Source organism: Bacillus rossius, chromosome 6 (assembly GCF_032445375.1).
Source record: "Bacillus rossius redtenbacheri isolate Brsri chromosome 6, Brsri_v3, whole genome shotgun sequence".
Classification (NCBI taxonomy): Eukaryota; Metazoa; Arthropoda; class Insecta; order Phasmatodea; family Bacillidae; genus Bacillus; species Bacillus rossius.
This window is the reverse complement of record NC_086334.1, coordinates 36167645-36181015: the sequence shown is the minus strand read 5'-3', so window position 1 is coordinate 36181015 and position 13371 is coordinate 36167645. Positions and strand designations below refer to the sequence as shown.

The 13371-nt window shown below is 40.2% G+C and overlaps 1 protein-coding gene across 1 annotated transcript in view; it reads right to left on the bottom strand.

Annotated features, from left to right (window-relative positions):
- The window catches only part of LOC134533031 (guanylate cyclase 32E), a 234740-nt gene that overhangs the window by 144033 nt on the left and 77336 nt on the right, over positions 1-13371 (bottom strand). The gene's annotated exons all lie outside the window — the stretch shown is intronic.

Sequence of the window (13371 nt, the reverse complement as noted above, 5' to 3'; positions counted from 1 at the left end):
GCCATTACTTGAGAGCAGCGGAGATAAAAAAAAGCAATACATTAACGTTTACATATATTGTCAGATCATGAAACCGTTTTAAATTTCGCATAATCATAAAACCTGGGTACGTTTCTATTTATTTATTTATTTATTAATTACTAACTTGTATAGTGTCGTGAGCACTAACAGTAAATACAGGGAAAAAAAAGAATGTGGGACAACAGAGCGACACACGGATGAACCAAACGATGAAACCAATCAGATAATCATGTCAACGCAATAATGTTTACTGGTACGGAATTATCAGTCGCTGTCCGGGCATGTGACATTTTACATTAGCTGATAACTAGCTTGTTCTTCGCGTGGTTACGTATTCATCAGGGTGGCCGCTCGACAAATGGTGTAAAGGAGGGAAGTTTTAGCTGAGCCCTTAGTGCAGCCGTAGTTGCTTATTATGAAATAATAAAAATATAGTATAATTCACTTTTTATAAATATTAATTCTTATATTCCATAGATGATGTCTTATGAGTACATGTAATTTTAATGTGAATTTAATAGTGAATTCCTAAGTGTTAATTTTTTTTTTTTAGCAGTAGTAGTATGATTTTATTTGTTGTTTTACTTTGACAGTATTCACTTTCAACGTATTGTGTGAATGATAGCTTGGATATCCGCGTCTACACTTCACATTTGATTTTTTTTCCTGGTTTCCTAGTTATATTTAAGTTGTTCGAATTTGTATTTGTTTTAAACTTGCATAGTGCCAGCCTGTTTTGGACTACGTTGGCAGGCGCTTGATAAATGTATAAATACATAAATGAATTGAATTTTAGTTGACGATTCTCAGGGCAGCAGCGACATACGACCATCCCTTCCCCCCGCCCCCTCCAAAAGCAAACTGTTTCTTGGTAACTGGTTGTCCGTTCGGTACTCGGGTGGAAAGAAGGACGTATCCATTTGTATCTGAGTAAGACTTTACCTGACCAATGCAAATAAAAATTAACTTACTTTAGGACATATTCTAACTTGTTTTTTTCTACTTGATACATATTTCAAAACACCTGCTGCGTCTGAAGTTTTCTTTATTTTACAGCATGTTTGACTTTGCAAGCGCGCGTCCTAGCGTCCAACTTCTAGAATCACTTAAAGAGCACACGTTTGCCGCTTGTCCATGACGGCCCTCGCGGTCGACTGTCGTCGGGGAGAAGCTTCGCGAACACTTCAGGACTTGAGGACTTGAGGACTTGAGGACTTGAGGACTTGAGGACTTGAGGACTTGAGGACTTGAGGACTTGAGGACTTGAGGACTTGAGGACTTGAGGACTTGAGGACTTGAGGACTTGAGGACTTGAGGACTTGAGGACTTGAGGACTTGAGGACTTGAGGACTTGAGGACTTGAGGACTTGAGGACTTGAGGACTTGAGGACTTGAGGACTTGAGGACTTGAGGACTTGAGGACTTGAGGACTTGAGGACTTGAGGACTTGAGGACTTGAGGACTTGAGGACTTGAGGACTTGAGGACTTGAGGACTTGAGGACTTGAGGACTTGAGGACTTGAGGACTTGAGGACTTGAGGACTTGAGGACTTCAGTTCGGGCGACTGACGGACCGACGCGACGCAAGGGCGGACGCAGACCACGTCCGAGCCCACGCTACTTCGCCCGGGGGAAGTCTGCAAACACGCCCGGTTCGCCTCGCTTACCAATTGTGCCACTGCAGAAAGGGAAGGGGCCCTCTCGTTCGAATTGCGTCTGTGGCGAATACCTCCTCTTTAAAGGCCTTGGTTTCATGCACCATGCTGAATTTTTTTTTACGTCATTAATTTTACGCAAGAGCTTTTGCTAAAGGCGTTAACCTACCACCTCCCATTCATTTGTTGTACTATCACAAATATTTCCAATATATATATATCAACTCGTTGTATTTTTTGTAAATGTAAAAATACGCGCAAGTATTCGTAAAAATATCATCACTTGAGCGACCTTTTACATGCATTATATTTCACCAAGCGAATATCTGTTTAAAAATATTTGTGGAAGAAAATCACATGCGAAGAGGAATCGAGAAACATTTTTTTTTTTTAAATAGCCCTTATATAAAAGTAATTACGAAAAAAAAAAAGCGCTTGCAAATTATAACAGCCTGGAAAAAAAAACTCTTTAGACGAAGAAAGTGTCTTGAAAAATTATCAAGTAGAAAACAAACAAGTTCGAAGATGTCCTCGAGTATGTTCATTTTAATTTGTATTATTCATGTAAACGTCTTACTGAGATACACATGGATACGCCCTTCTGTCCACCCGAGTACCGAACGGACAACCAGTTCCCAAGAAATAGTTAGTTATACTACTAGAGACATTTAACTTCGTACAACACATGGCTATGGTTATTTTTACACATGTAAAACAAGTTTTTTTCGAGATAATAATGAGTATTTATAACGCAATTGGTGTATAATTTTGAATTTTAAATGATGTTCAATTCAAAAATATATATATTTTAAACAATGGAAGTAGGTGTATTTGGTTCATCCTGGGACAGGGGTGTGGGGTGGGGGATCCGGGGATCCGCGGCGGTCATCTTGGATTACGTCAGTTCCGGCGGCCATCTTGGATTACGCCACTTCCGGCGGCCATCTTGTATTTGACCTTGACCTTTGACCCCGACGACCATTTTGTTTTTCTAGAACATTCCGCCATTTTGTTTTCTAGATCATTCCGCCATTTTGAGTTTCGTCCACCATCTTGAAAATCTTTATGTATTATCCGATTTTAATGGGAAAAAAATTAAAATGTATAAAAAATTAAATAATCAAAATTTTAAAATAAAATTTAAAAATATATTATTTAATACAATTTTAATTAAATACCTGCGCATCGAACACCCAATTCCTCTATATTACGTATACACCATCTAGCACCCCACTCCTATGTTACAATGATATCGTTATCGAACACCCCACTCACCCCTGTTACAATTTTTCGTTACACCGCATTCTTTAAAATAAATTTACTATCAAAATAAAAAATATATACCATCGTTGTCTGCCGGAGGCAGCCATCTTATTTATTGGAGACCGCCATCTTGATTTCATCTGATGGATGTTATCATCGGGTGTAGGTTTCTAAAGTACGTTAGTGTATGTAAGGTCGATTTCCTATCCCGTACCAGCATTATTATGACCCTTATAGACGAAAACCACAAAATCCACAGTCATTTTGCTGTTGTAACCACCATTTTTTCTTAAAGTCTTATCATTTATAGGTTTTAACTAAAATATATGTTATCGATACTATCTTTGTGGATGCGATAGTTAAAGTAATGATAATTTAAAAAAAAAAATTTATTAACCCATCATAGCACACCAGAAATTTTTCAGAGTTCTAACTCACAAGTATTCTCTTCTCTTGTTTGCGTACTCGTATTTAAAAAGCTGCATGGTAGCAGATATTTTTAATGTCTGTGTATAATTACATTCCTAAACAAGTCCGTGTTTGCGTACTCGTGTTTAAAAGCTGCATGGAAGCAGATATTTTAATGTTTGTGTATAATTACATTTCACCATTCTGTAAGATATTTATAAGTATCAGTACCTCGTGGGATATAGGTTCTATATTAAAAATAATAAACAATATGTAGGTAAAATTGTATTTATTAAATTAAGAACATATTTTACACAACAAAAATGGAGCAAAACAGAAACTATACATCAAAAAACTTAAACTTTACAACAAAAATGGAAACTATTCAGCAAAAACACAAACTGTACAACAAAATGAAAACTATAAAACAAAAAACAGAAAAAAACTATACAACAAATGGAAACAACTACCAAACTGCCAAACTATTTAAATCAAAAACTATTTACAGGAAAAAAAAATTATTCGTCGCCTCATACATATCCGTGGGGGACTGTGTGGATACCATCTTCGCAGATCAACCGTTTGTCGTCCTCCCACGTTATGGCCAGCTTATTGCTGTACTCAGTATAGAGTATGTGCTGACGGGAGCGAATTACTCTAACGCCTGCCCTCATTGTGCGGTGGTCTTGCAGGGCATCCAGGTAGTCGTCGAATGTTATGTGTTTTTTGACCACACATCGCTGGATGCCCTTGGCCTTTTTCTCGCTCTTACCACCACACCTGTAGGCGTAGAGTTTGGCCCGTAGGCTTACAAACTCCTCCATCACTTCTCCCCCACATTCATCTTTGAATTTACCGACAACTTTCTTGTTGATGGGGGAGAAGCATGGGTGGTCGGAAGGGTAGCAGCTGGTGTCGAATTTGGCCATCAGTGTAGGGTCGGCTTTGAGGTCTGAGTAAAAGTCTGTTGTCTGGATCTCATACACAAAACTGTCTGTATCCATATACATCAGGTGAATATTGTCATGGTAACGGGGTTTCATGGTATTGTAGTGGAAGTCGTACATGAGAGTCTTTGAAAGATCTAGTACGGCCAGTCCGGCATAGATCGGCATGTCGAAAATGATGGTCTCATGATTAAGGTGGACTAGAGACAAATTCGGTTCGTACATTGTACGGTCCTTGAAGGACGGACGACACACCAACTTCTTGAACCTCTTCTCGGAGCACACCAACTCCATTTTGAGCCTCCGCCTTTTATTTTCCATCAGTTTACCAAATGTCGAGTTCACAGCGAGCTTAAAGAACTCCTTCTCGAACTCGTTGGCTGCTGCTTTCCGCTTGTTGGTATTCAGCCGAATATAGGGCTCCAACCATGCCGACTGCTCAAACTGTAGGACTCGGTGTATATTAGTCACTCTCAGCCCATGAGATACTGCTTGCTGTAGATTTTTGTAGTGGACAATGTAGTGCTCTTTATTTTCAAGAGTTGTCATCAGCTTTGATTGCTTTGAGCCGGGCGGGCACTGATTTACGGGGAGAAATGGCAGGTCTTTATGACTTTCGTGGAGCTCGGGAGGGTACTCCACATCACACTCAATAATGTAGCCTGTAGAAGAATCATCTGGGACAGACACGACATCAATTGATGTGTCTGCCCATTGGAAATGCCGAATTGGAAGCGGCAGAGACATCGCCCACCCGTACAAATTATTTGCATCAATGTACTCCAGGAATGTGGATGGCTTGGATGCATCATATGTCTCAGGTATGTAGGAGTTATTGGCTACGCAATGACGTTTAATGCTTTGCGCTACTCCTCCCCTAATACCAGCCTCCACAAACATATACATGTCGTAAGCTGTGAGAAGCTCTAGCTGTACACCTGTGGTTCTAAGCATCGCATCGAAAGCGAATCCAGGACAAGAAATATAGTGAGACGGATCTAAACTATATGTCTCCAAACATATGGAACGGAAATTCTCGAATACGTCCGCCAAAATCAGAACATCCGTCTTTAGGTACAAGTCAGCGTACTCCCCCAAAGTAGCACACTGAAACTTATCCCAGACTTTCACTGCATGAGCGTACTCCATCTCTGAAATCATGGAATCAGTCAGACTATTGTAGAAATCGCCGATAGGTGGAAGACTAGTATCATCTAGTCGAGCAAAAGAATCGACAAAATCATACGGGAAGACACCCTTGCGGGTAACCAACTCCAACTCATCAGGCGCGAAAAACTCAGCAGTACTGACAAACTTGTCTGCCGGCAAGAACTCAGCGAGCGAAGCAAGACCCCGACTCATGAAACGGAACGTATCGACAAACTGAATGCTGAACTTATCATGCAACTTCTTGGAAAAAGTTATCAGCTTCTCCTCTGAATTCGGGATTATGAAGATGTCTTTACTGTCGTACCCCAACTTCCTGATAATGAAGTTCTGGTCGTACGCCAGGTTGTGGAAGAACACAATTAACTTCTTTGGTCTGCGCCTGAGAAGGTTGCAGTCATTACATGCAGGTCCCAGATATTCACCGGTAAAGTGATTGTGATCACGAACTTTCATTGCAGTTCTTCCGAACTTTCCTCCACAGTAGCAACACACACCTGCTTGCAGAAAAGCAGTGTTCTGTGCATGTGTGAGCAGAGTCATAGGAACAGATGTAAAAAATATTTTTTGTACATCATGACCAATCTCCACAATGCGAGAAATGAATTTATCTTCTGCGTCACAACCGCGATACAATTCAGGCTCTGATGGAAGTGCTGAAGTGAGGTGTGCTGGAATGACTGTATTATCTGCTTTCACATAAATGCAGTAGCTGTATGCTTTATGCTTTTGGTACTGCAGCGTGTATGCTTCATCAGGATTCGGGTGACACATATGGATTTTCTCCAGAATTGCTTCAAAGTCGCAATAAACCACGATGGGCATCTTATCAGCATGGTGGAAGTTTTTGAACTGCAGAACAGGAGGCTGGCCATTTTCATCAAGCTGAGGCATCTCCATCCGAACAGAAGCATGCTGTTTGCAGAGCTCACGGTGTTTTTCCAAACACTGAAGACCAGTGAGCCCGCTAACCCTATCCCGATCATCATAATGCTTGAAGCATCTTTTGCAAACATGAATAGCATCATGATGTGTAGTTATTTGGGACCGAACAAGGGCAGAAAAATTTTTAATGTAGGTGAAATGGGAGGAATTGTCATTGACCAAGAGCAGAAGGTCGAAATGATGTTCTTTTTCTTCAGGAGCGACTCGTGCAGGTACAACATTCAGATTCTCGTCGATGCTGTAGATGTTGATGGAGACTCCAGGGTTCTGTTTTTCGAACAGCGGTATTTGTCTGATTGGAGTAGGAAACTCGATGTTCGTGAAGTTGAATTTCTCTTCCAAGTCATGGTATCGCTGGTTGACACACTCTGGATGCTCTCCTTCCACGTACTTCACAAGAATAGACCACTTAAAACACATGTGGTCTTCGAGGTTTTGTGGATTTATCACCGCATGTCTTGACTCGATGGTGGTAGGCAGTTCGATGTAGGAGCTGGCACGGAGTGGATCGAGCTTGTTTATGCGAATTTGAAGTCGCTTAACGGCCGACAAAGTCCATCCGGACCCTTTTCCCATGTAGTCTTCCTCCTCCTTGCAGATCTTAGAGATGGATTCAGTTACTGCTTCCTCCACCTCATGAACTGCGTAGAGGGGCACATTAATGGTTTTGAATGCTCTCTTGTCTTCGCTGACATCCACAGGTTTTTCGTAATCACACTCAAGCACGATGTTGAATTTGAGTGGACCGTTCTCCTCTATCTCCTCTACCAGTTGGCTCATTATTTTTGCCTTGATGGAGTTCAGATACGAGCAGATATCCTTGGCAGTACTTGACGTGTTTTCTGCCACATACGTCTTCAAGTTGCCCTTGAATCCTACTTCAGCGATGATGAAGCCATGGAAATTGGCCAAACCAGTCCCAGTCACCACCTTTGTTCGGCTGGTCGAAGGCTTGGGCGTAACTGCAGGCTTAACTGCTACCATCCTCTGCTTCTTTGTCGGAGGTGGAGCAGGCCCCTTGCATATCTTGATGTGGGCTTTTAACTTATCAGCCCTGGCGAACTCCTTAGCGCAGTTTAAGCAGGAATTCACTATGCGGTTTGGGTTAAGACCGCAAGCCGACTTCTCATGTAGTCTGGCGACATCAGCACGGGCGAAGGCCTTGTAGCAGAAGCTACACCGGGTGCCTGATGTCGTGGCGACAGCTCCAGTACATGATGCAAGGTGCTGCTGCATCTTATCGCTGCGTGCGACCATCTTTCCACATAGGTGGCACTGCTGGTGGTTACGATGCTGGTTCTCAGCACACTGACGCTCGTGCCGGTAGCGGTTGTTGCCTGCCGTGAATGTAGCAGAGCAGAAACGGCATTTCTGGACGGTAGACGCCATCACGACAATCTGTAGACTGGTCTCAACGTACGGAACACGCGAAGGAAGCTCGACGTACGGAGAACTATAAAAGAAGAATTAAGAATACAATGTAGCTAGATGTTACATGAAAACAAACATAACCTCAAAACTCTAGCCCTCAAGCTTACTAACCTAAACTGATAACAATGTTACTAAATAAAAAAAGTTGCAAACATAACCTCAAAACTCTAGCCCTCAAGCTACTAACCTAAAGTGTTAGCAATGTTACTAAATAAAAAAGTTACAAACATAATCTCAAAGCTGCTCCTTCATGTACAATCCTAAAAATGGTAGAATTTTTAAAGTACTGATAAAAGTTAAAGCTGAAAAAGTATTCAATGTTAACTAAAAATGATTGATTACATAACCTCAAAACTACTCTAATGCACAACCCAAAAATGCTACAATATTTAAAGTACTGTTAAAAGTTTAAGCTAAACAATTCCTGGCTACCCACACATAAGTGTACAGAGAAAAAACTAGCTAGCTGATAACCTACGAAAAAGCTGAGAAACATTCAATGTTAACGAAACATGTAGCATACCTCAGAAAATAATGAAGTGGAGTTGTAGAACACGAAGTAGCGTTGGTGGTAGAAATCGTGGTAGCAGCGAAACACACACGAACTAGCTCTCTCAAACTCCAAGAACACAATGAAGCTCCGACAGCTAATCCCGGCCTTTTATAGCCGCGGACCTGCTTGTTCTTGGAAAAAAAACAATTAGGAACATAGTATTTTTACCGAACCTACCAATAGGAATGTAGTATGTGGAGGGGAAGTACCATTGTCTTCGGAAAAACCCAGCATGACTCATGCGCAGGTCGTAGCAGGTCTGTGAGGGGTTGGAGGTAGAAATGTAGGTAATAACTTAACATAGGAAACCACTCTCGGGTAAAACCACTAATAGCCTAGGTGATTAGAGATTAGGTCGCGAGGCACTGCATGCATCGTGACTCATCACTCAGGAATGTCGTCTCGCAGTGCCGAGGGGACCCGAACAATAGACTTGACCGTGCATGTCACAACAGATCCATTAGTCGCCCGACTTTGTGGCGCCATGAGGCGCTCAGGTAGCAGTCATGGTCTACGGCAACAGACTCGTTAAAGTGTCATTACGAAGCACTCAAGCTGCGTTCGAGGAACATACAGCTAAATATTCATTATAGATATGTAAGGAAAGAAATAAAAATTAATAGGGTAAGTTTAATACATTTATTAAAAGTAAGAACACATTACAAAGCTATAACATTAAAAATTTATTCTACATTAGTTATGACCAACATTCGTTTAAAAATTTTTAGCATTTCATTGCGAAAAATCAGTTGAACATCCATAGTATGACACATTTTGCTGATGTTCCAGGAACCAACCCGTTTCACAACCATTTAAGGAGACTTTCCTTAAGCTCTCTTTTCATTGGTCAAATAAAACATCTCCCTCTCTTCCCCTCATACAATGATGCTGCTTCACCATCATGCTAAAATTCTGCAAGACCAAAAAAATTTGCTTCCCTTAAACCTTACGGTAGAAATTTCATCCTAGGATGCTGTTACTGCATCTAGAAATTAAAAATTATATTATCTCATACAGGTTTTATTTACATGTTAGACTTAACCATCCTACCACACACATGCACACACATGCACACACTTACACACACATGCATACGCATGCATGCACTGAGATGAAATACATACTCGCCCACATAATGTACTTATTTTTACAAAGGCAACATATTAAAACACATAATATTTAAATTTTGTGTAGATTGTATGGTACCAGAAACCATACTGCAAAACGAGCGGACAACACTAGAGTCTTTACTAGGATTGGGCTGATGGATTACCTCTGGAACGCCCTTGTTGCCTTCAACGACTCAGAATTAATACTTTTATCCATCAAAAAACAACAACAGTTTAACTAAGCAAACATACACCCCACACCCCTCAAAAAATTGTTATTACACAAGGCATTATTTACATGCCAGGAGACCGCACATACGAAGTGCGCAGCTTCAGGTTAGAAATATTTATTAAAATAACCGCTAAAGATGCTAATTTGTTTATGAAAAAATTGCACATGACATACAGACACTTGGTTATTTACACACACACACATACATACATACATACACCCTGCACGGCTTCAGAAGGAAACAATATTTTGAAAACCACTCAAGACTTACATCTGTTTATGAAAAGGAGCTAAAAATTAATATTTTTTCAAAGTTAATTTTAGAGATGAAACCTCATGTGCAAGTACTTGCATGCGAGAACATTTTATTACACAATTATCTTCATTTTTTCCAAACCATAGGTCTGATGTCTGGATACCACACAAATCTCATACTTAACATATGAACTAGGAGATGACTGCATGCCAGTCCAAGCCCCCTACGCTTAGAGACGAAACTGCACTAGAAGCGTTAGCAAGCATTGCAATTATCTCTTTTCACTAATGCAGTTTCACCTCTGACTAGGTGGACCTCCTGAAACAGCAAACATAGGACAGTGAAACACATTAAAATAATGCATTTCAAAATAATTGAATCATATAAAACACTGCATATTTCTCGAAAAATCACCACGCAACTGACAGCCCTTTCAATCACAATTCTGCGAATGCTATCACAGAATGTTAGATTTAGAAAGAAAGGATCATTCATTCCTTAATTATGGAACACAGTAATACATCACATGAAGAGAAACAAAAAAGGCACACACTTCGTTCTTAGACTCGTGCCGCCTCCTTGACAGAGAGAAAAGATTTTACACATAAAATAGTATATATTTCTTTTCCAGCGATGAAGCTGTACTAATATAACCTTGTTAAGCTTAGATGATCTAGGGAGAGACAAAGTAAATAAATATATTAACAAAAAAAGTCGGCTAAAAATCATTTACAAACAAAATACTTAATGTTCCTTAGTAGATGTATTTGGTTCGTATGGGGGCACCGGTGGGTGGTGGGGGATCGGGGATCCGCGGCAGTCACCTTAAGGCTTCGCTTCATCAGCCATGTTGGATTATGTCACTTCCTTCGACCATACACACACGAAAAAGTGTCCCGTTATGTTCATCAGCCATGTACGCACGAAAAAGTGTCCCGTTACGTTCATCAGCCATGCACGCACGAAAAAGTATCCCGTTACGTTCATCACCCATGTTGGATTACGTCACTTCCACCGGCCATACACGCACGAAAAAGTGTCCCGTTATGTTCATCAGCCATGTACGCACGAAAAAATGTCCCATTACGTAACGAACGAACGGAGGAGGACGGACAGACCAGCTCGCCAGGACGTCTCGCTCTGAAAAGTATTAGGCGGTAATAAACAGCCAGGAGGTAACGAATATAAGCCTACTTCTACACGTGTTATGAACGCCGGATACATACGGCCAGGCAACCATGTGTTTTGGCGCGCTCTACTTCCACGACGCGCAACGGCACCGGCAAGTTTTTATTACTACCTCCTCTCAAGTTCTGATCTCCTAATACTTCACAGCAGAGAAGCGCTGTTGGTCGGAGCCTGTAGGTACTTCCTTCGCACACCTAACCTAACCTAACCTAACCTAACCTAACCTAAACTAACCTCACCTAACCTAATCCATATGCTAATCTATGCTAACCTAACCTAACCTAACCTAACCTAAACTAAACTAAACTAAACTAACCTCACCTAACCTAATCCATATGCTAATCTATGCTAACCTAGCCTAACCTAACCTAACCTAACCTAAACTAACCTAACCTAACCTAATCCATATGCTAATCTATGCTATGCTAACCTAACCTAACCTAACCTAACCTAACCTAAACTAAACTAAAATAAACTAAACTAAACTAAACCTAACCTAACCTAACCTAACCTAACCTAACCTAACCTAACCTAACCTAACCTAACCTAATCCATATGCTAATCTATGCTAACCTAACCTAACCTAACCTAACCTAATCCATATGCTAATCTATGCTAACCTAACCTAACCTAAACTAAACTAAACTAAACTAAACTAACCTAACCTAATCCATATGCTAATCTATGCTAACCTAACCTAAACTAAACTAAACTAAACTAAACTAAACTAAAATTAACCTAACCTAACCTACCCTAACCTACCCAAACCTAACCTAACCTAACCTAACCTAACCTAATCCATATGCTAATCTATGCTAACCTAACCTAACCTAACCTAATCCATATTCTAATCTATGCTAACCTAACCTAACCTAACCTAATCCATATGCTAATCTATGCTAACCTAACCTAATCCATGCCAATCTATGCTAATCCATGTCAATCTATGCCAATCCGTATGCCAATCTATGCTAATTCGTATACCAATCTATGCTAACCTGTATGCCAATCTATGCTAATCCGTATGCCAATCTATGCTAATTTATATGTTAATCCATGCTAATCCATTTGCCATTTTGTATTTCTAGTAATTTCCACCAACTTCGAATCGTGACGTCACCGTTGCACTTTTCGTCACGGCCGCCATCTTGGATTCGAATTTTTTTTTCGAACTTCAACTTTTCGAAATTTGATGTAAACATCAGCCGCCATCTTTTGCCTTCCTTAATACATACCTAAGACGTCACATTTGAAATTAAAATTATTATACAGCCACCATCTTTAATTCCAGCACAGACTACCAGATGGCGCTAAATTCAAAAATTAGTTGCCATAGGCGAAGCCATCTTGGTCCTCAAGTTGGTTGGTAGATGTCGCTAGTATCGCGCTTGTACTAGAACTCTAACTTTGCACATCAAAGAGAAGTTCACAAGCTAGCAGAATCAGATTTTGAATTTTATTCGTTTATATTTTTAATTTTTTAATATTTTTTTTGTTGTAATTTTATGATATCAAACAAAACTTGTGGCGGTTTTCTCCGTGTGCTTCCGATTATCCTTGTCAATATTATGGTGGTTTTCTCAGTGTGCTCCCGTTTATTCTTGACAATATTATGGTGGATTTCTCCGTGTGCTCCTTATTATTCTTGTCAATATTATGGTAGTTTTCTCCGGGTGCTCCTGTTCGTTCTTGTCAATATTATGGTGGTTTTCTTCGTGTGCTCCTGATTATTATTGTCAATATTTTGATAGTTTTCTCCGTGTGCTTCCGATTATTCTTGACAATATTATTGTGGTTTTCTCCGTGTGCTCCTGATTATACTTGACAATATTTTGATGGTTTTCTCGGGGTGCTTTTGATTATTCCTGACTAGACATCTGATGGTTTTCTCCGAGTGCTTCTGGTTACTGATGAGGAATTGATCTCTGCATGAAGGATTTTTTTACTTAATGAGGCATGTAATTTTTATTCAAGGTTGCATTTAATTAGTGAACTTCTGCCACTGAATCAGCACTTGTAATATTTTTATCAGGTGGATATTTAAAAAAATCATTTCTCAGTCGAATAATAATAATCTATGAGAAATCTAAGAAGCACTAACAGGAAGGTCGAACTTCCTTCTCCTTGGAGTCTAGCGAAACTAACCTTCCTTTGCGATCGATAGTGAGCATTCCGCATCCCGCATTAATGAAATAG